General features: G+C 33.8%; 1 protein-coding gene across 10 annotated transcripts in view; it reads left to right on the forward strand.

Moving 5' to 3' along the window:
- Positions 1–24,838, forward strand: part of MBD5 (methyl-CpG binding domain protein 5) — a 390,335-nt gene that overhangs the window by 262,779 nt on the left and 102,718 nt on the right. The window lies entirely within an intron of this gene.

The raw sequence follows: 24,838 nt of genomic DNA on the forward strand, positions 1-24,838 counted from the left end.
CTAGATCAAAGAGTACATGGTTGGGGGAGAAGGTGTAAGAAGACTAGAAGGGTGGATGGGGCAAAGTTATGGTGGGCTTTGTTTTTGATCCTGGAGGTGACAGAGCTGCGCATGCGCGCGTGTGTGTGTGTGTGTGTGTGTGTGTGTGTGTGTGTGTAGAGAGAGAGATATGTATATATATTCATGCATGTATATATGCTTTGTATGCATCATGTATGCATACATGTGAAACCTCTCCAGAAAAAAAGTTTTTAAAAAGTATTTCATTTTCTTGAACACAATTGTTTAAATGAACAACTTTTTTGCAGATGTAAGTGAAAATAAAACTTTTTGAAATTCAGAACACAATGCAATATATAGATCAAAACACATTTTACTACAATTATCCAGATCCCAACATATATAAAAACAGTGTTCTAAGTAGAAGACCTACTTCAATTCTAGGTTGCATACCCTACTCTCTATCTAGAGTGACTGAATTATAAAATATATTAGAAAAATTAATAAACCTCACAGAGAAGATAATGGTTTTGATATTTGTAAGCTATATTGAGTTCTTTATATTCAACTTGTGAATTCAAGGTATCAGTATCTTAAATGACTACAAAGAGACACCACAGATGTCAGTTTGGGGAAGCAGAAATAATCTCCATCTCCTATTGTACTTGCCTGATTTTGATTTATCAAAAATTATCATCAATGCTATTTTTCCTGTGAATTGCACAGTAAATTGATATAATTACTCTAGAAAGATAATTTATCATGTGCTTATAGAAATACGTAATAAACTGTAGGAAGGTATAAAAAGAATGAACTGTTCTCTATTAGCAGATTGTCCAGTTTTGACTCCTTTTATCTCATAGCACAATGGAGAGTCATTTCCATCATATCTGCAGTATAGAATGTTTTGAGCACATCATAGTGATTTTTTTTAAATCTGATATAATTAGTGTTCTTTACATATATAGTTTATAGTTCAGAAAAATGTAAGCTCTACTTTGTGTATTTCTGAGTTACACAACCTTGACTTCTGGGAGTACTATATTATATTTTTCCCAAAAAGCAGCCATTTCTTATTACAAAATGAATTGGTTGCAATTCACTCACAAAAGGTAGGTGATTATTATGAATAAGAATAGCTAACATTTGTATCATGCTTTAAGGTTTGCAAAGCACTTTACATATGTTTTTCATTTGGTACTTGCGACCATTCTTTCAGAGAAGTGTTATTATTATTCTCATTTTACAAATGAAGAAATTGAGGTTAGGAGGTTAAATGATTTGCCACAGTTTACATACGTTATAAGTGTATGAAACAAGATTTAAATTTATCTCTTCCTTACTCCAAGGTCTGTCCTCCATCCACTGTGGTTCCTACTTGAAAGACATTTCTGGCATATAACTAAAATTTTGGGACAAATAAAACTACCATTAAAAAGTGTGGTATGAAAATAAATCTCTCACTTTCTTAAAATGTAGTTGTTTTTGTTAGGACATAACTCTAAATTGTGTAAACAGAATTTCAAAACTTTGAATGGTCTATAAGGTAACAAGAACCATCATAGGAAGTCATACCTTCATATGTGTGCATCCACATTGCTAGTATCTTTTTTTGACCAAAATTTTAAAAGCATTTTTGTTTTAATATAGAGAAATGAAATTTTTTTATTCACATGTTATTATACTTTAAAAAAATTAAATGTAGTGTTATAAAATTTTTCAAGAGAAGCAGTGATTTTTCTAGTGAAATAAAGTGACTTTTTTTCTAAGTGAACTAAAGCTTCAGAAAGAATTGAACTGACTTCACTAAAAGATATGCCAAATAGAATATTTTAATGATGGTCATCTTCTCTTTGTGACTATTAATTTCTATTAATAATTTGCCACAGGTACCTCTTTTTTGCAGAATTTAAATACCAGAACTCTTATTCACATTTTAAGATTCAGCTCTGTTACTGACCTAGATTTTTTTTTGTACTCATTTAGACATTTTTAGAAATGGAATAGCTGTCTCACACTAAGATATGAAGCCAGAATTTTATTGTAAAATATTAAAAGGAGAAAAACTCTCATTCTTGCTATATTTTCATAATCAGAAAATAAGGTTACATTATATCAACAACCAGCAGATGGAGAAAATGAACACTCTAGGAAGCTAGGCTATAAATACCAGCTAATTTTGAAGCCTCGAGATTGTGAAGATTTCTTAGTCTACAGCTTAACCAATTTTGGAAGAAATTGTATTATGCCATTTTCCAGGTTTTGATGGGGAAGGAAGACATATAGTCTCAAATTGGGATCTGTTTATTATGTCAAATTATTTGTATTATCAAATTTAAAACTATTAAACATTTTTCCCATTGGTATTATTTTCTTCTTCCTTAGTCTATTGTCATAATGAATGCAATTAAAATGTCTTAGGCAATTTTTTAACAGACTTTTGTAAGCTATATTGTATATATGTATATATGTATATATGTATATATGTATAGACTTTTTCTCCAGTGGGATTATGATTGTCATAAATAATCCTCCATCTTTCAATCTACCTTCCTACCCTTTGAATAATTCTTTGTGTGTTGGCTTTTTAATTACCTATTGGTGAATCTTGTTTACCAGAGAGAGCATTTGAGTTTTAGGAATGAAACCTCTATGTCAGTGCCTAATTTTTTATCATTCTTGGATCAAGCAATCTCTTTAAATAGATCTAGGGAACTTTTAGTTTGTAAATTCTCTTTCCAAATACAAAGTAGTTTACAGTATTACTTAACAGGCTGAGAAGACGTGAGTATCCATGGTGACACAGCTAGTATATGTCAAGGGAAGAACTTGAATCCAGACCTTCTAACTGAAAAGTTAATCCCTCAGTCTACTGTGTAATATGCTCACTTAATCTTGTAAGAGTCTACATCTATCTGCACATCTTTTTTATTTCATTCAAAGATATGATGTTTGTCTTTCATCCTGAAGAAGACCATGACATCAGAGAGGTGATGCCATGACAAGCACTTGAATTGGATTTGAATTACATGCTATATCACTAGTTTCACTTTCTCCTCCAGAGCCCTAGAGACCAAATATGAATCAGTTCAACTGGAGATGGTCTGGCATGTGAGGCAGTCAGGGTTAACTGACTTGCCCAAACTCAAACAGCTAGGAACTTAATGAGGCTAGATTCGAACTCCTTTCCTCCTGACTCCAAGGCCAGTGCTCTATCTACTGCACCAGTTAACTGCCTCAGTTCTAAGACTATCAGCAAAATTATACTAATAGTAAATATATAAACAATTTATGATTTGCAAAATGTTTTATGTATATATTACCTGATCCTCCCCAAAAACACTATAACACAAGTATTATTATCCCCATTTAACAACTAAAGTTAAGACATTAACCAATTTCCCAAGGTCACAAAACTAACATTAGTCAGATATGGGGTTCAAACTCAGATCTTTCCTAATTCCAAGTCCAAAATCTCAAACAATTTTGCCTCATAATTAAATAAACATGAAAGTATTTTTCAAAAGAACTACAAAGTATTTTATCATCCAGTAATTTAAAATTCACTATTGATTTATCTTTGACAGTGCCTTTAGAATTAATCAAGCTCCCTTGCTTATTTTCTTCAGTATCTACAAATTGTAGATTATCAGTTATTCCATTTTACAGGCATTCTAGGATTAATTGAAAGAGGACATATCATGTTAAAGTAAAGGAGAGAGTATCTTTCTATTCCCTTTCCTAAGTCGCCAAGTGTGCTTGCTAGTTTAAATCTATTCATTGCTAGAGAATCACTTAACTGCCACCCCAAACCACAATTCAAATTATACTTTGACTGAAGAAGATAATTTTGATGCAAACTTTTCAGCAAATCAAAAGAATTGTTCCTCAAGAACTCGAAAATTCTATAACATAATGTCTGTAACTGGGTTTGACTACCCTTAACATATACCCTTAAATCAGACCAGTGGAACCTCCTTATGTGAAGATGTTGTCATCATCGTCATCATCATCATCATCATCAACAACAACAACATCATCATCAACAGGCATTTAAGTGTTTACCCTAGGCCACATGCTGTTCTAGGCTCTGAAGGGGTGCAAAGAAAATCAAAAATGGTCTATGCTGTCAAAGATTTCACATTCTAATGGGGGAGACCTCATGAAAACAATTATATCCATTCAAGACTTACCTAGAGACAATCAAAAGAGAAAAGGCACTGGCATTTAGGGGGATGGAACAACATGTCTTGTAGAAAATGGAATTTTAACTGGAACTTAAAGGAAGTCAGGAGACCAAAATGAGGTTGGAAAGTTTTCCAGGCATGAGAGAAGGCCAGTGATAATGCAAAGACTGAGGTTAAAAAAATATCAAAGAGGCCTCTATCAATGGGGCATAGAGTCCAGAGGCCCAAGGGAAGACTAAAAATTGTAAGAAGTATAAGAAGACTAGAAAAATAGAAAGGGACCGGTTTGTGAAGAATTTAAAAAACCAACTGGAGGTTTTATATTTGATCCTGGAGGTAGAAAGGACAACACTAGAGATGTCTAAGTAAGGGGGTGACATCTCACATCTTTAGGAAGATAATTTTGACAGCTGATTTGTCAATAGGGCTAGATTGGAGGATAACTAGGGAAACTGTCTCCTAGTGATTGCCTCGGGATTCACGGAGTCACTGATGCAGGGAAACCAATCTCATAATGAGTACCTGGGGCACAGTGGTTGCTCTGTGTGTGGAACAAAAGGGAGATATGTGAAGAGATGTTGTGAAGCTACAAATGGCAAAATTTGGGAACATCAATAAGTTGAGTGAGTAAAAGTAAGGAGTTGAGACTCAACCAAATTGTCAGCATGGCAATCAGTGGTTCCCTTGGCAATAATAGGGAAGTTTGAAACAAAGGAGGCTTGGGAAAAAATAATGAGGGGGTTTTTTTTTGGACCTGCTTAGTGTGATATCCATTAGGCAGTTTTTGATTTCATACTTGAGATCAGGAGAGAAGTTAAGACTGAAAAAGAGATTTGAGAATCATTTGCATAGAGATGATAAGTGAACAAGTGGGAATTGATGATAGTATTTACTTTGAAGATAAAACAAAATAGGAGTAAACTCCATACCCCAATACTATGGGGGCATACTTTCCCTATACCTCCATCTCTAGGGAGAGTGGGCTCCAACTTAGCAAAGTTTCCACTTGGCATTGGTTCAGCTGAGCTGACTGCAAAAGCCAGCATGAATTTAACAATTGGACTCCTGGATTCCTTACAGGGTCTTCACTGCAACTTAATGTCAAAGCAGACAACCAAAAACCATATTAACCAAGAACATGTTGACCTCAGTTGAATAGAAGACCTGAGGCCTCTCCTCTTTCATCATTGTCTCTCACTGGATGCCAATCTAACAAAATAAAGTCAACTGAAAAGAAATTTAAAAAAAAAAGTGTGCTATCCAATGCCTAATAAAGGCTCCTTAAATTTCATTTTCTCAACTAAAGCCTGTCAAAGAGGCAACTATTGAGCATGTACTTAACAGACTGGAATCAGTTACAGAATGATTATGCATGCTTCAAAATCTCTCCAAGTCATCTCTATCACATCTCATCATGACTCATCCAGAAGTAGGTTCCCAGTCTCTTCCACATAAATAATTACATCAGTGGTAATCTGCACTTGGATATTATACCTTCACATAAAAAGAAAAAGTCTTATTACCTCTTCAGAAAGCTCCTTCTTCCTTTCTTCTCATTGACATGAGATTTTTCCATGTTCAATTTCATTTTATTTTTTGGACTGGATTCTAATATTGGAACAGGTTTTTGCCTTCATTTGGAATAATTACAGCAGTAGAAAGCCTTTGGCAGACCTTGGATACATTAAAGTTCAGCTGCCAAAAAAACTAAGCACCCAACTTAATAAACACTTACTGAAGAATCTGTTTTCTCAGTATGCCCCTTTTCTGGCACTACCGTTAGAAAGAATAGTCTTTTACTGATGAAATCTAATAAAAATGCAAAAAACTAGGGGCGGCTACGTGGTGTAGTGGATAAAGCACCAGCCTTGGAGTCAGGAGTACCTGGATTCAAATCTGGTCTCAGACACTTAATAATTACCTAGCTGTGCAGCCTTGGGCAAGCCACTTAACCCCGTTTGACTTACAAAAAATCTAAAAAAAAAAAATTGGGGTGTATATATTTAAGGGGGTGGCTGGTTGGCGCAGTGGATAGAGCACTGGCCTTGGAGTCAGGAGTACCTGAGTTCAAATCTGGCCTCAGACACTTAATAATTACCTAGCTGTGTGGCCTTGGGCAAGGCACTTAACCCCTTTGCCCTGAAAAACTAAAAAAAAAAAACAAAAAAAAACTTCAATCTAAAAAAGAAACCTGTCAAATCATTAGAATTTTCATCTCATGAGGAAAAATACAATACTCTGAAAATACTCTTTTTGCTATCTGTCCAAAACAAACATTTTTGTATTTCCTAATATACCATGCAAAATAAAACTGTATAGAGATACCAAAAGCATCAGCATGAAAATTTTCTACCTATATAATATATCAGATTTGGATTTATATTTGGCCTTCTTAATTATTTATTTCATATTTTTCCATGTTGATTCGGGGTTTAGGTTTTTTTGGTTCCTATAAAGAAAGTTATATTTCTAAGTGGTTGACTTTTCATGCTGTCTGCAATGAGGCAAAAGTTTTTAATATCTTAATAAGTTAACTCCTTTGAAAAATGCTTTTAAAAACAGATTATTAGGATGGCCATTAATGCCCATATCTTTTAATAAGAATTGAATTTATAGGCTCAAGTATTATATGCCTTGGGGGAGACTGTACATAGTTAGCAAAACTTGGCCATTATGATGCATTATTATGAAGATGTTGAATAAAGATGTTCATTAGTTTGAAATAGTTTATTTTAAATGTATGACATGCCCTGTCCAATCTTCTGTTGCTTCCCTAAAACTCTAAGAAGGGAAAGGGGGTGAGCAGCAGAACTTGCCCTGTTCCATGCTGCAGCTAATTCATAACCAGAGATTGGTATAGTCTAGCATGCTGTGGATTGTAGATCTTTGTTTCTTTAATGATGTTATCTATACCTTCCTTGTCTCTACTTACCTAGATTCTTTTCTGGGCAGTTACAATCATATGTTATCTATGCCTTCCTTGTCTCTACTTACCTAGATTCTTTTCTGGGCAGTTACAATCATACCTTCTTAATTGGTCTTCCTTCTTCCACTCTCTCCACTCTCCTCTCTTGTTCATCCTCCACAAATCTACGTGAATAACAATAATAAATTTGTCAGATTTAGCAATCTTTAATCAATAATTAAACATAAAAGTCAAAAGTTAAAGTTTAATGAGTTAAAAAACAAAATAAACAATCCAACAGCACTCAAAAACTACCATATATATCAAAGCTTGTGAACAAATTAAAGAAGTAAGAAAACACTGAAATAGGACTTGGAAAATTTCTGGTCTCTCTATGATCAAAAATGATCAAAAACATATATGAACTGATCCTGAGTGAAGTCAGCATAACCAGGAGACTACTGTACACCTTAACAACAATATTACATCCTGATCAACTTAATTCTTCTCAACCATACAGTGTTCAAAAACAAAATACTATCTACATCCAGAGAACTATGAAGCCCGAATGCAGACCAAAACATATGATTTTCACTTTTTTAAATTTGTTGCATATTTTTTTCTTACAGTTTTTGCCCTTTTGTTCTGATTATTTTACACTATGAGTAATATGGAAATATATTTAACAGGGGGCTGCTAGGTGGCGTAGTGGATAAAGCACCGGCCTTGGAGTCAGGAGTACCTGGGTTCAAATCCAGTCTCAGACACTTAATAATTACCTAGCTGTATGGCCTTGGGCAAGCCACTTAACCCCATTTGCCTTGCAAAAAACATAAAAAAAAACTAGTATTTTTCCAGTTACATGTGGATACAATTTTCAGTATTCATTTTATGAAATTTTCTCCCTTTTTTCCCCTCAAGACAGCAAGTAATCTGATATAGGCTATACATATCATCATTATTTCTAAATAGAACTAATCTACATAGAATATATCTTAAGCCTCCACTGAAAAGTACATTAAACAACTACTTCATCCCTTGGAAATTTTTCTAGTGATATCAAATATACACCAAAAAAGACTGGACACTTTGAACTTGAATCTAGAGATAAAATTGAATCAATGCCTTCTCTTTGCCAGTCGATATATAGGCCATTGAAATAATGCTATCACAAAGAAAACTGAAGCTCTATCTAGAGACTAAAAGACATCCTCCAGTTCAAAATAACACTTTAAAAAATTGTCACATTCAATTCTAGTACCATAAAATTAATGAAAATAGATCTAGACAGTATCAAAACCTACAAAAACTGTTGAAACACCAGTGCTAATCAACCCAGGGATCTATAAAAAAAAGATTAACATTTGCTTGTCAAATAAGAAATAGAAGATTAAGGTTCTCAGAGCACATGATAAAAAAAGTTAAAAATTAATAAATACTTTTAAAAACAGACCTCCCTTCACAAAACAGTAATTAAGACTCATGATACCTACATACTTCTGGATATGTTGAATGCAACCAAAATGACTTGGATCTATGCAGACTATTAGCAACTCAGATCTTATAGTTAAATCAATAGACCCCTCCCAGTTGTCAACCACATGCATTTCAACCAACAGTATATAGACAAACATCAAACAAATGTATTGAGTCATACAGATACATGATAAATGAAGGGAATTTTAATAGCATTTCAAAACCAGGTCATTACCACTAAAAAATTACCAAAAGAAAAAAACAGTAACCCTTAAGGAGTCTGGGCAGATTATGCCATGAAAGGAAAACTGCAACATATAAGTTGCAAAAAAAAAAAAAAGTCAACTACTGATTTACCTAGAAAGTAGGTAGAATTATATGCTAAATCCTCACTGTCAGTTATAAACTAACAGATACTAAGGCCTCATATTGCAATTCCAAAATAGCCTTGTTAATTCAGCACATAAACTATTTTAGAACCAGAGAATTGAGACAGAATTTTTTGCCATGACCACTTGGACAAAAAGTTGATCCATAAAAGTTTAAGAACAACATTTTTAGTACATTTTGTCATACCAAATATATTTGAAAATTCCATGGAATGAAAAACTTTTAACATAAAAAGACCTATTCATTTTTCAAATTTATAGAGAACTAAACTATATACAAATGGAAGTCATTTCACAATTAATAAATATTCAAATAATGTGAACTGGCCATTTTCACAGTAAGAAATCAACACTGTCAGTAGTCTTGAAAAAAATGCTCTACATCAGTATTGATTGGAGAAATGCAAATTAAAACTACTCTGAAGTACTACCTCACAAGCTATCAGATTGACTAAGATGACAGAAAAGGAAAAATGAGAAATGCTTGAGGGATTGTGAGAAAATAGGAATACTAATGCACTATTGGTAGAGCTGTGAACTAATCTGACAATTGTGAAAAACAATGTTGAACTATGCCCCAAAAAACTATCTTTTGACCCAGCAATACCACTAATAGATCTATATACCTCAAGAAGATGAAAGGAAAAGGACCCATATGTACAAAAATATTTATAGCAATTCTTTTTGTGATGACAAAGAAATAGAAACTGAACAATTCCTATCAATTAGGGAATGCTGAATAACTTATGGTATATAATTGTGATGGAATACTATTGTTCTGATGATAATAAACAGGCTCATATCTTTTAAGGAATTTTATATGATTTTCATATATTCCTGAGATAAATACTGTTAAAACAAAACATTTAATATTTTGCTCTATTGATTGATCTTTTAAAAATCAAGAGCCAAACAGAAGGATTTTGCATTTTCCCAACTTTCCAGTCATAGTATCATTTGTTCCCTTCTTAGGCCTTCATTCTAAATATACTTGTAGTTTAATATTGGAAAAACTTTGTAGGAATAATGTTGTGTGTGTGTGTGTGTGTGTGTGTGTGTGTGTGTGTGTGTGTGTGTTTTAATGCATTTGGGGAAAGAAATGAGGGTATGGGATTAGGTAACCTGAGTTCTCTTCTAACTTTAGTTTTAGCAAATATTTTTCAAGTTAATTATTCTTTATAGCTAAGGGCTATCACAGTTAAAGGCTATATTGCTTACTCTAGCTAATCCTCATAACAATTCTTGTTTAAAAGAGAAAACTAATGAAATAATATGAGAAAAAAACTACTCACATAATATGTGATACAGAGAGAAAGCTTAAAATATTGTTCTGATAATAGTAGTTAATTAACATTAAATGTTTAATGTACTTGTATATTTTAAGGTACTTTATTATTGCTTCAAACTTTGATATGTTATTGGAATGACATTAAGTAATACTTAAGAAAAAAGTCATGGGGGCGGCTTGGTGGCACAGTGGATAAAGCACCAGCCCTGGAGTCAGGAGTACCTGGGTTCAAATCTGGTCTCAGACACTTAATAATTGCCTAGCTGTGTGGCCTTGGGCAAGCCACTTAACCCCATTTGCCTTGCAAAAACCTAAAAAAATAATTACCTAGCTGTGTGGCCTTGGGCAAGCCACTTAACCCCATTTGCCTTGCAAAAAACTAAAAAAAGAAAAAAAAAGAAAAAGAAAAAAGTCATGAAAAGAGGAGAAAGAAATTGAGGTAGAAGATGAGGAAAATGAAAAAATCCAGAAAATGAAAAGAATATGAGATGGGCTTCAGGAATTAAGTTTGAAAGCATACATAACTGTGTTAAGTGTATGGAAGATGTGGTTCTACTTGTTAAAAAAAACTTGTAATTAAAATATTGTGCCAACAAGAATAGAAAATTTGGGGGCGGCTAAGTGACGCAGTGGGTAGAGCACCCACGAGTATCTGAGTTCAAATCCAGCCTCTGACACTTAATAATTACCTAGCTGTGTGGCCTTGGGCAAGCCACTTACCCCATTTGCCTTGCAAAGACCTAAAAAAAAATAGAAAATTTTGAGAGTATTTGAAAATTAGAATATCTCATAATAATATCTATTTCTATGGTTCTGCTTCAAACTTTCCATCCACTTTCTTTGTCAGTGCCAATGAGGAAAAGTAATTTTGTGCTTGAGCAATTATTTTAACTAATATTAGAACATCTTTTATCTTTATTGGTTAATGATCAAATAAGTACATAGTCTGACGTCATATGGTACAGTGGGTGGAACACTGGCCCTGAAGTCAGGAGGACCTGAGTTCAAATCCAACTTTATACACTTATTAGCAAGTCACTTAACCTTAATTGCCTCACATCCAGGGCCATGTGCAGTCATCCTGATTAATATCTGGCCAGATAGCTCCAGAGAAGAAAGTGAGAATGGTGACTTAGCACACACCCCTTCCACTCAAATCCAATTCATGTACTTATCATGACATCACCTCCCTGATTTCAAGGTCTTCTTCAAGAACTTCATCATAATTTTTTTTTATAAAGGAGGAATATATGGATGTCACAAAATTGTGATGATAACAGACAATTTTCATCAAATTATTCCATTTGTTATCCTTGATTGCTCAGATTCTTTCAACACTTTCTCCATATTCAATTTGTTGTCAACTACAGATTTTACTTTCATAACATCTCTTTTATGTGTCCCTTTCTGTCTTCTAACAGAGCCCCTACCCTGGTGCCCTTATCACCTCATTCCCTTTCTGCTGTAATAGCCTTCTGATTGGTTTCTCTGCCTCTTGTAGCTCCCTGCTTCAGTCAGTACTCCACTATGCATTAAATAAATCTTATTATGCTTATCTGACCATATTATCTACTATTCAGCAAACTCCAATGGCTCCTCTCACTTCCAGGAACAGATATAGAATCCTCTGTTTGGTATCCAGAGCCCTTCCTAACCTAAACCTTCTCCCTCCATTCCAATCTTCTTTTCATTACTCTCCTCAGCCCCATCCTTACTCTGCAATTTAATGATACTTGTCTCCTTGATGTTTTTCACGCAAAATACTCCATCCTGACAGGAGGCTTGCAGCGTTCTCCCTCTCATCACCTCCTGGCTTCCCTGATTACTTTCAAGTCCCAGTTAAAAATTCCACCTTTTATGAGATGCATTTCCTCTTCCCTTTTAATGCTAGTGTTTCTTCTCTGCTTATTATCCCTCTTTTATCTTATATGTACTAATTGTTTTTATATAATCTCCCCCTTTAGACCATGTACTTACTGGGGGCAATGACTGTTTTTGGCCTTTCTATCTCCAGACTTAGCACAGAACCTGATAGGCAGCCAGCTAACAAACATTTAGTAGCAACTTAATAAAGGGATGCCTAATTTAGAGATAGAATTTATTGTTGTAATTATATTAAAACCAATATGGACCAAGAAATAGGACATTAGGAGAGGCTAGGTGGTGTAGTGGATAAAGCACTGGCCCTGGAGTCAGGAGTACCTGGGTTCAAATCCGGTCTCAGACACTTAATAATTACCTAGCTGTGTGGCCTTGGGCAAGCCACTTAACCCCGTTTGCCTTGCAAAAGCCTAAAAAAAAAGAAAAAAGAAACAGGACATTGTAACTAGTAAGAAAAACCTGGGGTTTTCAATGCTGCCTCAGACACACAGGAGTTGGCAATATGATGCTGGATAAGCTATTGAATCACTCTGTGCCTCTAAGGACAGAGAAAACCTAAGAAAACTTAAATTCAGAGAACTGAGTTGAAAACACCTATCTCACAAAAATATCAAGAGAATTCTTTAGAAGAGCCTTTAAAAGTAAATAAGGAAGTTTATATTTTATCTTAGAACCAGTAGAAAGTGAGACACAAACTCGGGATACCAGTTAGGAAACTTTTGCAATGATATCAGCAAGAAATGAAGAACGGAGCTAACATGATCATTGTGTAGTAGAGAGAGAGAATATGTGAGTGATGCTGAGTTATTGAAATGGCAACTGTTTATATGGGATGACAGAGAGGGGAGTGTCAAAGATATGTTAAAATTATAATCAGTATAATCAGGAAGATGATGGGTCCTTTGACAAAAATAGGTAATTTGGAGGAAAGATGAGTTTAGTTTTTAGTAAGTTGAGTTTGAGATGTTATTTGGGACTTCCTTTTTGAAATGTCCAGTTGGTGATGAGGACTGATATTTATGGAAAAGACTAATCCTGGGTAAATAGATCTGAGAGTCATCAGCATGGAGATTTGCTATTTAATCCCTTAGAACCTGATGAGTTTACTAAGAATAAAACTAAAAAGAGAAGTGGACCTAGGAAAGAACCGTGGAAACCCTACTGTTTGTGGGAATGAAAAAGTAAATGATCTAGCAAAGGAAATTAAGGAGGGTTGGACAAGTAGAAGGAGATCAGTGAGTATCACAGGATAGTGTCCAGGAAGAGAGGGGAAAACAGTGTCAAATACAGAAGACAGGAAGATTAAGGCCTTCAGATTTCACAATTAAGAGGAGATTGTTAATTACTTTGGAAAAAAATAATCAGTTGTGTGATGAGATCAGAGGCCCACTAAAACAAGCAATAATTGTAAGCAGTCTTTTTCCTATCACCCATTTATAAATCTTTCTAATAATAACATCAACAAAAACCAATTGGCCAAACTCAACCATGAATTTTTATGTTATTTTCATTTACATAGTTGCAGTCATTATATATCTCCTTGATTTTTATCACTTATGTATCAGTTCATATAAGTCTTTTAGTATTTCTTTGAACTTCTATTTCTCATTTCTTATGGCACAGTATTTTATTGCAACATATGCAACAATTTATTCACCCTGCAGTGGATGGATGTTCACTTTGTTTGAGAGTTTTATTTTTATTATTGATCTTCTTAATTTATATGCCCAGAAATTAATTTACTGGTATGAATTATATTTAAAAATTAGTAGCTTTTATCACATAATTCCAGATTATTTTCAGGAATTGTTGGGCTAATGCATACCTACATTCTCAGGGTACTATACTACAGAACATTTCCAAAGTGAATTATTGCTATCTTTTATCAAATCTTCTGATTTGCTTGGTGTGAGATGGATTGTTTAATGTGCATTTCTTTATTTTCCCTTCTCCAGTCTGTCCTTGTCAAAATTACCCAATTAATATTTCTAAAACTATATCTTCTCATATGTTGGAAACAATGCTTATTTCTGAAAAAATACATTCCTGTCCTCCTTCTGATTCCTGCCTTCCTTTCTAGTCTCTGTTGTTGTTCAGTCATCTCCAACCTCATTTTGACTTTTCTTAGCAGAGATATTGGAATGATCTACCATTTCCTTCCAGTTCATTTTACAGTCGTGAAAGGTGGGACAAACAGGGTTAAGTGACTTGCCCAAGGCATAAAGCTAGGAAATGTCTGGACCTAATATTCTATCCCCCTACCACCTCGCTTACATTTTTTTAATATTATTTCATTTTGTTCCTTTTTATATGTTTTGTTATTGTCAAACTGGCCTTCCAACTATGCTTTTCCACAAGTGATCACCCATATCTAGAATGTACTATCTTCTTACATTTCCCCAATCAGAGACACATCTCAAGTGCACATTCTACAGAAGTCCTTTCCAGATTCCCCTAATCATTATCACTCCTTCCCCCTTAAATTGCTTTGTATCACTTCTTATGTTCATTTGGTTTTCTTACTTATGTACCTCTTATACCATACCCTCCAATAGAATGTAGTAGCTTTGAGGATAGGAATTATTTTGTTTTTAATTGCTTCCCTAGCACTTAGAAAAATTCCATTTACCTTATATTAATCACATAATAAAGTTTCCTAAAATTAACTATTATGTATATAAAACATTTTATCTAGGATTATTGATAATTTGCATCACAAATCTTAAAAACTATTCCTTATAAAAGTAATGGTAAGGGGAGGCTAGGTTGCTCGATGGATAGAGCACTGACCCTGGAGTCAGGAGTACCTGAATTCAAATCCAGCCTCAGATACTTAATAATTGCCTAGCCATGTGACCTTGGGCAAGTCACTTAACCCCATTGCCTTGCAAAAACCAAAAAAAAAAACCAACCAATTTTTTTAAAAAAAGTAATGGTAAAACTTGGCTGAGAGAAAAGAATCTTTTGGTCTCCCTTCTTTGAAGCAGTATGAGACAGTGATTCTGGAATATTGTACAACCAAACATGGTTAATATGTAACTTAGTTTTGCTGAACAAAATTTTTTCTTTTATGTTACTTTTTTTTTAAATGGTAGTTTGCCATTCAGAAGGAAGCACTATATTTAGAAAATATAAAAACAAGATTTTTTGCCTTACCTTTGATCATTTTTAATTGGAGAATGACATCTGTATGAATTTCATATTTCATATAACATGTATGTATGGACAAATGCCTTGGTGTATGCTCCGCATAGTAAACTGTTAACAGAAATATTTGATGCAAAGATTTTTTTTAGTTAATAGCTTCTTATTCTAGCATCATTTATTTTATCTGTGAAAATGTTTTTTACTTATTATTTTTATTAATATAAATTTTGATATAATTACATGTAAATATAAAAGAATTTCCTTAAAATTATTGATATTTGGGGTTTAATTTTAATCAATTTTCATAGATATAAATTTTTCTAAACACTTTTTTAACTGCATCTCATTTATTTTATTGTTTTGTCCCATTGCTATAATTCTCTTTAACATAATTATTCATTCTCTAGCCTGTTCTTCTACCCATTTATCATTCTCTCTTTCTGGGTCAATATTATTTACTCATGTTTCCATTATTGATTACCTTTTTGTAATTATAGTAGGTAATAATCTTTAAAATGAAGTGTTGCTTATGGTACTGAGAGATGGTGACTTGTCATAGACCTTATCACTAAGTGTTCTAGGCACTTCTCTAAGACTGTAAATTACTAAAAAAAAAAAAATATGCCAACCTTCATTTCTAGAGAGAATCCCAGATACAAAGGTCTAGTCTCTTTCCTTTGCTATGTTTGAATCTATTACCACCTCCTGGATACTTGCCCTAGGTTTTTGTGACACTATTCTTCCAAATTGTTGGATCATTCAGTCCCTTTTTCACTTGGTTTCTACAACTCCCATAGATGGGTTCAGTTGTTCTTTGTACAAATAATACCCAGTACTACCTATCCAGCCCTGATGTCTGACCCGAGCTATAAACCTTCTACACCAATGTATCTGCATCTTAAACTGGATGTTCCATAGGCATTCCAAACTTAATCTGTCCAAAATATCACTTGATATCTTCAATCCCAAACCATCCCTTTTTCCATTCTTTCCTCCTGCTATTGAGAGCACCACATATCCAATCTCTTGCCAAAAAATGCCATTTCTACCATCACATATCATATATGTCCCCTTCTGTTACCTCATATGGCTACCACCCTAATTTATAACATCCTTACCTATAGCCTGGACTACTACAGTAACCTTTTCATTGTCCTCCCATTGTTCTCTCTCAAGCCTTTCCTTTCTCAATCCAGTCACAATTTAGCTGCTGAAAAACTTTTTCTAAAATGGTTCTGACAAGTCACCTCCCCATTCAATAAATTCCAGAGCCTTGTTAACTACCAGGATCAAATATAAAAAACCTGGGATTTAAAGCTCTGCATAGCCCAGAACCTTCCTCTCTTTCTGTTTTCTTATACTTTTTATCCACTCCAGACACACCCTATATTCCACCTCCTTTGACCTACTTGGTATTCCTGCCTGAGTAGGCTCATTTTTTTAATATCCTTAGCATCTATCACGATGCTTGACACATAGTAACCACATTTTGACACACCCATGATCATCTTATAACTGTTACCTATTTTGTTATTTTTATTCTTCTGATTTTCTTTGAGCTGTAGTTATTGCCATCATTGTTGCTTTTAAATAACCTTTTCTTGTCTTTAAAGCATCAAAGCTTTTATGTCATGGTTTATATGAGCATACAATGGATAGATTACTGGGTCTGGAATCAGGAAAATCCAAATTCAAATTCAGACTTAGACACTTTCTAGTTGGTGATCCTGGGCATGTCATTTAACTTCTACTTGTCTTAATTTCTTCATCTGTAAAATGAAGATAATAACCTCTTAAGATTATTGTTCAAATCCAAAAAGACTGTAAAGCATTTAGCACAATGTCTAACACAGTAAGTGTTCTATAAATATTAGTTCACTATTAGTCATCTTATTAATTATAAGTAGATACTTTTCTAATATCTTTTTTGTTTGGAGAATTTGTATGTCAAATGTCCTGATTATTCTGGCAGAATTAGAAGAAATGATTTATTCCTCCTTGCTGAAAAATTATTTTTCCATGGCTTATTAATCATAATTTTGATGAATATGTTATTTTAATTCAGAGAATAAATCAGTCTTTTGTCAGTATTAAATTCCAGTTTTTTCCTTCAATTTCTCATCAATAAGAAGTTGTTGTTCACTTATTTTCTTGGCAAAGATACTGGAGTGGTTTGCTGTTTTCTTTTCCAGCTCATTTTACAGATGAGTAAACTTAGGCATTCAGTGTTAAGTGATTTGCCCAGAGTCATAAAACTAGTAAGTATCTGAGGTCAGATGTGCACCTAGCGTGCTATCTACTGTACCTCCTCACTACCCAATAAGTATCACTGATCAGTTATAGCTAATTTTGATTGGTACTACTTAAAGGTCTTTCTTGGCCAATACTAGTATCTGAGATTTCACATTGGGGTTCTGAATTTTGACCTTATTTGAGCTATACGTGAGATTTCTCTTATTTGGTATCCTCTGAATTCTATTTGTACCTTGCCTTCTGCTTCTAATACCCAATGAAAAATTTTTCTGTAGAAAGATTACAGTAGCCCCAAATATATTTGGAAATCCATGACTGATTAATGAAAAGTAGCATGGCATAGCAAAAATAGGGTAAAATATGAGATCAAAAATAAACAAAAAAAGTGTAAGGACTATGGACAATTGATAATTTTCTGGAAATTTGATGGTTGAAGGTATTCTTAAAATTCACCTTAATTCACTGAGGTCCTTTCACAAAAGAGTTTGCTCTAAAATAGTCCAGAGAAATAATTATCGAGTTTTTATTTTTACAAAAGTACTTCTTCCCTTCATTGAACTTTTTAGTATACAATTTGACCTTTAACATTAGCAAATCCTGAATCATTCACAGCTAAATTTAAATTGGTTATCTTATTTAATCCTTTAGGAAAATTGAAAAAGTAAAACCACCTTTGTATCTGGTGTTCTTAATCTTTTAATGCATAAAATAAAGTAACTAATACTTCAAAGGAAGCCAGTTATATCGAGAGAAAACTGATTCTTTTTTCTTATCCAACTTTCTGTGCACCTTAGACTAAGCATTCTTGCTCTATGTGATGATCACTCATCTGTACCAGAAGACCATGGGTAGATGGGAGATTGTTCTAATTCTTCCTATAATGTATGCCCTAAATGTTTGTTTCAGGGAAAACCTGTAAATATACTGCCCTTTAAGAAACTTCAGACTGGAATTTGAGTTTTTAAATATGATTGAATTAAGAACTTCATTTTCTGAAAGAGATTCAGACCAGTCACTTCTAAAATATAATCTGAGAGCCTACAATAAAAGTACAAATAATAAACAGTTCATCCAGTCCCTGGTTATCCAGGTACAGTCCTACTTCCTGTTAACCTTTAACTGTTCTTAATTTTAATCCTTCAGTCACTCTAATGATTTTTACTTTTACCTATTTACCTGTACAACATGTTTTTCTTAATTGATAAACTCAGTTACCTAGTTTTAACAGTTACTTATTACATATAAAATATCTGTTCAGGCAAGGTTTAAGAATAAAATACATGAGACCCTAGATGCAGAGTTGGAAGAAATTTTAGAAATCATTTATTCCCACACCCCCCTCACTCCTGAAGAAACAGGATCAAGGTCAGTTATGTGACGTATTTAATGTCACCCAGGAAACAGTCATTAAAGGAGTTAAACCCATATTTTCTGACTCCAGAGACAGAACTCTTTTTCTTATGCCATGCCAAATCATCACTGTTTGTAAGAACTAAGGATTAGCAGTGCCATGGAAGTCACACATACATGTCTACTTCAAAGTTCCAGTCAGTTCCAAGCATAGAACTTACACACATACTAAGTTAAAACTAGGACAGAAACTGCACATGGTGTCAGGCAAACTTCACTGCATCCCTATTAAGGTCCTGACAGTACAATGTTTTAGAAGGTCTTATTTTCATGGTAATAGAATCCAAACTATTACTGTTTTAGGATCAACTTTGTTTCAGGTGGTTAATGTCTTTACTGAGTTTTCACAATGTGTGAATTTTCATTCACTGCTTAAAGTATTCAGAGGTTGGTTGATTCCTTGTCCTCTGATATCAAAGAAGAACAAAATGACATCATTTTGTTAGAGACTTTTACAGTGTGTCCAACTGTGGCTAATCGGTACAAGCTGGGAATGCTCTACCCCACCACAGATGAGGCACAAATATCCATGTGAACACTTGAAGTGAATTCTCTCAACTTGCATATGTTTCCTTTGAACTGCTTCCATTCTGCCTTGCTCATAGAGCACAGCCTCCTCTCTGATGAGGGCATGCCTGAGGGAAGGCCCTGTGCCAGTATCTCCCATGCTGCACAATTGATTCTAAAGTTCTTTTTTTATTATTATTTTTACATTCTAAAGTTCTTAAGGGAGATCTTCAAGGTGTCCTGGTATCATTTCTTCTGAGCTTGCCCTATGTGACTTAAGAGCTTGGCCTATGTGACTTTTCCATAAAATAGTCTTTTTGGACAAGTTTACATAAAAGAGAAAGACAATCCTTAGAAGTTTCCACCTAAATTTACTTCTACCCCAGGATAATGTAGTATACCCATGTTGTTTCCTTCTTCTTAGGCTGATGGGAGGAGGTTGGAGCATTTCTGTCTGACATGTTGCTATATGGTAAAAGTATATACCCAAGGCATGACTGTAACAGAACACAGTGCTTCTGCATAGAGAAAGGATAGCTGATCCTGGGTGCTGAAATATAGCATATGTGAAATAACATTGCATATTATGAAACCTTTTTAAGTTTGACATCACTGGGTTCCTTTCGGCCATACAGAATTATATCTACATCCAGACATTCAGTACTTTGAAAATTATTTTTTCTTAAGTTTACTGTTTTTTAATCACAATTAAATATTATTCTCTTTGTATTCTTTTCCATTCAAAATTCAACAAACATTGAGTGCTTACTCTATGCAAAACACTTATACTGATGTTAAAAGAGCTTAAGGAGCATAAAACACATTGAGAAACAAATATAAAAAAGTAAGTCACATTTCCAACTTGCTGAAGTCATGTAAAGCAGGATCAGATTGTGCCTGCTATGCTATGTGCAAGAAATTGTTTTAGATATTAATTGTTAGTTTCTCTGCACTAACTACCCCTCCCAATTGAGTATCCTCCACAATCTTGACCAGTGTGTTTTCTATTGCATCATCAGTATCAATGGTAAAAAATATAATTAAATAGCTTTTATAACTCTGTTGTTTGATGACTTCAATCAAAACAATCCTGGGAAAATCATTATTTACATGAGTGAACTAGAGTTGTAAGCCCCAAGGAGTCATAGTTTAGAGGTTAATGCCTTCCATTCCTGAAAAATTTCTATCCAACTTTTTTTAGGGATGAATCAGCTTTATTTCTCTTTTTTTTTTTTTTTGCCTTGGACGCCTTCAGCCCTCTCTGTAAGAATGAATAAATGTTAATAAAACATATAATAAACACAATGCCAAGCACTGAGCTCAAAGTGAGACAGACTGTCCCTGCTTTTAAGGAATTCAGTTGGGAAAAACAATGCATGCAGGAGGATGCAAATGTCTGATGGGTAAAAGATTCCCTGATCCTTTACAAGGAATATGCTACTTTTCTTCAAGGCCATTCCAAGCACAGGGTATTACTCTATGTGGGGGAAAAAAGGAAAAGGGAAAAAGTTTAACATTCATAGTTTGTTAAGAACTTTGTAATTCAGAAAGAGAATAATTGTATATGTATTTCTTAGTGCTATCATGGTAACAAATGAAATTAAAGTACCCATTTTCCTATTACTTTAAATAAATTTGAAAGGATGCCCCCACTGTTAAGAACTGAGCAGTTATATGCTGCCAGTTTACGAATGAGACTGGAAACCCTCTTAAGTAACCATCCTGTATTTTCTTTTGTAATGCACTATGTGGAGAGAAAAAATGTAGATAAGTCTAATGAATCAGCTTTTTTCTCTGTTTTGTACAGTGCTCATTAATTTGTGCATATTTCTATTCCTTATAAATGATAAGATATATATTATAAGAATAAGATTATTTCATATGTTAATCCCTTAGAACTTAGATAAAATAGTAAAATCAGTGTAATGACTTTTGGTTTCCTGATAAATTTCAAAGCTGACCTAAATTATATTGCTACTTTTTTACATTAACCTCTAAAATTGCTAACTTTTTCCAAGAATTGATATGTGCAAATCCAAAATGGAAAATTTACATTTTATTTCTTCATATTAGGTATATTTAAAAATTAAGCCATTATTTATTTATTTTGCCATTTAAGAAGCTGTATTTTCAAACAGGACATCATTATGTATCTTAGAGCTTTAAAATAGAATAAATAATAATTGCCTTTAATCAATAAGCTATTGTCAGTTTTTATAACTTTAAAATAAAAGAATCTCCAATACAAAAAAATAATTTAGATTTCTCTTTTTAATTAATAATAATAATAAAAACTTCACTTTATTCTTTTTTTTCCAAAACAAGGACTAATAATATGCTAAGCTTTTTTTGTATCAGTAAGTTTAAAAAATTGGGGGTGGGTATTTCTTGATATTTTACTATAATAACAATTGTCATGAAAATTAAAAATGAATTTTTCATGTGAAACATTCCTGACTGATGATATGCATGTATTCTGATAATATCCCAATTTTGTGTATAGAAATAATTTTTTAAAGTAAGATAATGTGGTTATTTGCAAAAGGAAACAGAATTAGGGTCAGCTAGATGGTGCAGTGGATAGAGCACTGGCCCTGGAGTCAGGAGTATCTGAGTTCAAATCTGGCCTCAGACATTTAATAATTACCTAGCTGTGTGGCCTTGGGCAAGCCACTTAATCCCACTTGCCTTGCAAAAAAAGCCTAAAAAAAAAAAGGAAACAGAATTTATCTAATCAGCAAGAGGAAAACTAAATAATTTCATGAAGTTTTTTTATCCATCTCTCACTTCTTTTTTGTTGCTTTCCAAATTTTATTGAATTATCAAGTTGACTTAATATCCAAACTTTTGAAAGAAATTATTTTTAACTATCTTTGCATAAAGGAACATCCATTAAAAATTATAATTGTCAAATGTATTTTCTTATTATAGTCCTTATTTCTTATTATAGTTCTTATTATAATTATAATTTATTATATAAAATTATAATAATTTCTTATTATAATGCTTATTTTATTGGATATTACATAGTTTTAAAACTTCATTGTTTAAAGCAGGAATGAGGGGAGGGTGAATTAAATTAGCAAGGAAATGGTATAATAAAAGGCCATTGTATTATTCTATAATGACTTAGACATTTTGCAACTCTCTGAAGGGCATTACTTCTTAGAATTCCCAGTCATAAACTGCTTCTGATTCTTTGTTCATTTGTTCTTTTGAAGATCTATTAGGTTCTGAAAAAAATTTAAAAGTCACATATTTTAACAGTCATATTCATAAAGCATTCTATTTAATCAATCATTAAGCATTTATTAAACACTATGCACTAGGACCCAATGATATAAACTGAGAGAATTTCTGCTGGCAAGAAGTTCACATTCTATTGGAGGAGACAACTGCTTCGTGTAAAAGTATTTTCCGCATAAATATAAAGTTAATATAAATATATACGAAGTGTTTACACATGAGATTGTTTGGGAGGAAGGATACCAGCAGCTTCAGGGTATCAAGAAAGACTTTATGTAGAAGTTACATGTCAAGGAAAGAGGAGTCTATGAGGCAGAGGAAGGAGTAAGTGCATTCCAGGCATCTGGAATTAGCAAAGCCAAGGCACAAAAATTTAGAAGTGCCACTTGAGGAATAAAGAGAAAATCAGTTTGGCTTGAAGGCAGAGTGTTTGGGGTGTGGGGGAGGGGAATATCCAGTTAGACTGAAAAAGATAGTTTGTCATCAAGTAATATAGGGCTTTAAAAATTCAACACAGAAGTTTATATTTTATTCTAGATGCCCACTACATAGGCACTAAAGTTGATTGGGTAAGGGAGACACTTGATCAGATGTATATTCAAGGAAGAATCCCTTTAGCAACAGTATGTTATGGGCTGACTAGTGTGATGGGAGACTTGAAGTAACAATACCAGGAGATTTTTGCAATGATGCTATCAGAATTTGAAAAGGTTCTGATCTACAGTGGTAGCTGTGTGAATAGAAATTACAAAAGGGGATTAGATATAAGAGAATGTTGTCCAGATAAGAATTGAAAACTAATTGAATTTGTTAGGAACAAGAGAGTAAGGAATTGAGGATAAGCCTAAGATTACATTTAGGAGATTATATTTAGGAGATGTTGGTACCTTAGAAATATGGAAGTTTAGAAGAGGAAAAGATAATGAGTTCAGTTTTAGACATGTTTAGTTTTAGATTTCTTTGAACATCCAGTTTGAAATGTCCAATAGTCAAATAATGATGCAAAACTGGCAGAGTACAAGCTAGACTGGGATATGTAGATCTATGAGTCATTTGCATAGAGGTGATAGTTAAAATCATGAGAACTGAAAAGGTTGTATAGAGTGACTATAGGGAGAAGAAAAAAAGAAGAGGAAAGGGAAGGTCCCTAGAATAGAACCTTGGTAAATACTCATAAATAGAAAGTGTGACATGAATGATGAGCCAGCAAAGGAAGAGTGTGGTCAGACAGGTAGGAGGAGAAAAGGGGTGTTTGCAAAAACCCATAAAAGAAAAACATCCAGCTGGAGAATTTTGTGAACAGTTTCAGAGGCAATTGGTAGGTTAAGAACATGTATAAAATGAACTCACCAGCACTTTTTTTAATATTATTTTGAATTTTTTATGATTTTTACCCTAATCTTGCTTCCCTCCCCCCCACCCCACCCCCCACAGAAGGCAGTCTGTTAGTTTTTACATTGTTTCCAGTGGTATACATTGATCTAAGTTGAATGTGATGAGAGAGAAATCATATCCCTAAGGAAGAAAAATAAAGTATTGTGCCAGATTATTGCACTAATGTAATGAGAAAGTCCATCAAGGTTGGTCATCACCCCCATATTGCTGCTGGGGTGCACAGTGTTCCTCTGGTTCTGCTCATCTCGCTCAGCATCAGTCTATGCAAATCTTTCCAGGCTTCCCTGGAATCCCATCCATCCTGGCTTCTAATATAACAATAGTGTTCCATGACATACATATACCATGTCTTGTTAAGCCTTTCCCCAATTGAAGGACATTTACATTAATTTCCAATTCTTTGCCACCACAAACAGAGCTGCTATGAGTATTTTTGTACAAGTAATGCTCTTTTTTTACATTACTAAAATATTCCTGTTTAAGAGTAAACATAATACCCCCTCCCCCCCAAAAAATGTAGATCCTCATGAGAAATAAAGGAAAGAGAAAAAAAAATGTGTTTCAGTCTGTGTTCTGATACCATCAGCTCTGTCTCAGGTGGATTACGTTCTTCATGATAAGTCCAACATAAAAGTTACTTCCATATTTTTGCACTGTTGCTGGTGCTGATTGTAAATTCTTCCATCCATTCCTCCCCACTATCATATATTTTCTCCATCCTTTCACTCTGTCCCTCTTCTCAAATGTGCTGTAG

Source organism: Macrotis lagotis, chromosome 1 (assembly GCF_037893015.1).
Source record: "Macrotis lagotis isolate mMagLag1 chromosome 1, bilby.v1.9.chrom.fasta, whole genome shotgun sequence".
Taxonomy (NCBI): Eukaryota; Metazoa; Chordata; class Mammalia; order Peramelemorphia; family Peramelidae; genus Macrotis; species Macrotis lagotis.